The sequence below is a fragment of the Carassius carassius genome, chromosome 2, assembly GCF_963082965.1.
Source record: "Carassius carassius chromosome 2, fCarCar2.1, whole genome shotgun sequence".
Classification (NCBI taxonomy): domain Eukaryota; kingdom Metazoa; phylum Chordata; class Actinopteri; order Cypriniformes; family Cyprinidae; genus Carassius; species Carassius carassius.
Genome location: NC_081756.1, coordinates 20569678 through 20573003, shown reverse-complemented (window position 1 = coordinate 20573003; position 3326 = coordinate 20569678). Strand labels below are relative to the sequence as shown.

Here is a 3326-nt window from a genome sequence, read left to right as displayed (position 1 = left end):
CTGACAGTGACATGTATATATTGCCAATATTATGTAATAAAGTGATAGCTGAAAGTTACTTATTGCATTCATGCTAAGAAATTCTAAGGATTTATTGTTCAGATCCCCACTTTGAAACTTAGGCATATAGAGTTGTACACAAGTTATACCCCTTGCAGAATAGGCAAAATTTTCATAATTTTAACAAAATAAGAGGGATCTTGAAAATTGCATGTTATTTTCTATTTAGTACTCTCTCTCTCTCTCTCTCTCTCTCTCTCTCTCTCTCTCGCTATTTCAGATAACAGATGTTTATATTGTCTCCACAAGACAAAATAAAAACTAAATTTATAAAAATGGCCCTGTTCAAAAGTTTCGAATCTTAATACTATGTATCATTTCCTGGATGAACCATGACTGTTTTCATGTTTTGTGATAGTTGTTCATGAGTCTCTTGTTGGTCCTGAACAGTTCAACTGTCCAACAGTGACTGTATGATTTTTAGATTCATCTTTTTAAACCGAGGACATTTGAGGGAATCATGCATAACAATACCCAAAGGTGAAAACATTTACTGATGCTCAAAAAGGAAACACAATGCATGATCAGGGTAAATTGTCTTCTGGGAAACATGTATGTATTTATGTGGCTTCTGAAGTGCAGTACTAAAAGAAAAAAAATGTGAACTTTAATCAAAATAAGAAAAATGTACACATCATCATCATTCTGTTCAAAAGTTTACATAAATGCAGCATTGCCTTTCTTTCAAAAACATTTTAAAAAAATCATGGTGACTCCAACAAGCCATGTATAAAGCACGTAACATCAGTAGTGGTCTAACAATAGCCTTTCCTGGGTCTACAGACCAGACAGTACAGTAGTTAGACTAGCTGTACACAACAGTAAATATTTACCCAACATCTGTCCCTTGTTTGCTGACCTTGCTTTCTCAAACACATTCGCACTCAAATTTGCCTTCCACAGATCATGCCCCAAGAAACCAGAATTCCCCACCAACCTCTTTTATGGTTTGTCTGGCACACTGGGCCTGTGGCCTTGACGGGTAAAGCCAGATGTTTTGGGATTTGTTCATCAACTGATGTTTACCTGCAACACACTTTATTTACACAAACAGGTCACCTGGCTCACTAGTGCCACCCCTGCCTGGTGCTGCTCTTCCAACATCCTTTTCTATTATTAGCCTGCTCTGTGTGTGTGTGTGTGTGTGTATGTGTGTGTGTGTGTCATTCATCATGGTCCAAATAGGCCCCTCTGTAGGCCGCTCTGTCCCTCTAATCCCTCCCATTTCTTATCTGGGTCTGCTTGACTAATTTACTTGCGTTAAGGTCTGATCTGTGTTGAGTAGAATTGATAATTACTTACCTCTCCCTTTATCACTTTGAGATGCTGTTACATTAGCCTTAACAGTACAATGATAATGATATGCTGGTTGTATATTCTGGTAGTTTTAGTAGAAAGAATTTATTATGAATTACTACAAACCCGAATCCAAAAAAGTTGGGACATTGTAAAAATTTTGAGTAAAAAAGGAATGGAATGATTTACAAATCTCATAAACTTATATTTTATTCACAATAGAATATCATATCAAATGTTGAAAGTTAGACATTTGGAAATGTCATGCCAAATATTGGCTCATTTTGGATTACATGAGAGCTACACATTCCAAAAAAGTTGGAACAAGTACCAATAAGAGGCCGGAAAAGTTAAATGTACATATAAGGAACAGCTGGAGGACCAATTTGCAACTTATTAGGTCAACTGGCAACATGATTGGGTATAAAGTGTGTCTCTCAGAGTGGCAGTGTCTCTCAGAAGTCAAGATGGGCAGAGGATCACCAATTCCCCCAATGCTGTGGCGAAAAATAGTGGAGCAATATCAGAAAGGAGTTTCTCAGAGAAAAATTGCAAAGAGTTTAAAGTTATCATCATCTACAGTGCATAATATCATCCAAAGGGGGCAGCTGTGGCCTAATGGTTAGAGACTTGGTACCCGAAGGTCGCCGGTTCGAGTCTCGGTGCTGGCAGGAGTTGTAGGTGGGAGCGAGTGAATGAATAGCGCTCTCTTCCACCCTCAGTACACATGGCTGAAGTGCCCTTGAGCAAGGCACTGAACCTCCAGTTGCTCCCTGGGCGCTGGATCTTTAACTGCCCACTGCTCCAGGGGTGTGTTCACTTCTCACTGCTGTGTGTGTGCACTTGGATGGGTTAAATGCAGAGCACCAATTCTGAGTATGAGTTACCATACTTGGCAAATGTCACGACTTTCACTTTCAAGGATCTGGAACAATCTCTGTGCGTAAGGGTAAAGGTCGGAAAACCATACTGGATGCCTGTGATCTTCGGGCCCTTAGACAGCATTGCATCACATACAGGAATGCTACTGTAATGGAAATCACAACATGGGCTCAGGAATACTTCCAGAAAACATTGTCGGTGACAACAATCCATCGTGCCATTCACCGTTGCCAGCTAAAATTCTGTAGGTCAAAACAGAAGCCATATCTAAACATGATCCAGAAGCGCAGGCGTTTTCTCTGGGCCAAGGCTCATTTAAAATGAACTGTGGCAAAGTGGAAAACTGTTCTGTGGTCAGACGAATCAAAATTTGAAGTTCTTTTTGGAAAACTGGGACACCATGCCATCCGGACTAAAGAGGACAAGGACAACCCAAGTTGTTATCAGCGCTCAGTTCAGAAGCCTGCATCTCTGATGGTATGGGGTTGCATGAGTGCGTGTGACATGGGCAGTTTACACATCTGGAAAGGCACCATCAATGCTGGTATATCCAAGTTCTAGAACAACATATGCTCCCATCCAGACGTCGTCTCTTTCAGGGAAGACCTTGCATTTTCAAACATGACAATGCCAGACCACATACTGCATCAATTACAACATCTTGGCTGCATAGAAGGATCAGGGTACTGAAATGGCCAGCCTGCAGTCCAGATCTTTCACCCATAGAAAACATTTGGCACATCATAAAGAGGAAGATACGACGAAGATGACCTAAGACAGTTGAGCAACTAGAAGCCTGTATTAGACAAGAATGGGACAACATTCCTATTCCTAAACTTGAGCAACTTGTCTCCTCAGTCCCCAGACGTTTGCAGACTGTTATAAAAAGAAGAGGGGATGCCACACAGTGGTAAACATGGCCTTGTCCCAACTTTTTTGAGTTGTGTTGATGCCATGGAATTTAAAATCAACTTAATTTTCCCTGAAAATGAAATATTTTCTCAGTTTAAACATTTGATATGTCATCTATGTTGTATTCTGAATAAACTTCCACATCATTGCATTCTGTTTTTATTCACAATTTGTAC

The 3326-nt window shown here is 40.1% G+C and overlaps 1 long non-coding RNA gene across 1 annotated transcript; it reads right to left on the bottom strand.

The window, feature by feature from the left end:
* Positions 1–2314: 2314 nt before the first annotated feature.
* Positions 2315–3209, bottom strand: LOC132106086 (uncharacterized). Its single transcript, XR_009424025.1, has 3 exons — positions 2865–3209; positions 2445–2563; positions 2315–2380 (listed from the first exon to the last, which is right to left on the bottom strand). It is a non-coding gene; the product is annotated as an uncharacterized LOC132106086 (long non-coding RNA).
* Positions 3210–3326: the final 117 nt, after the last annotated feature.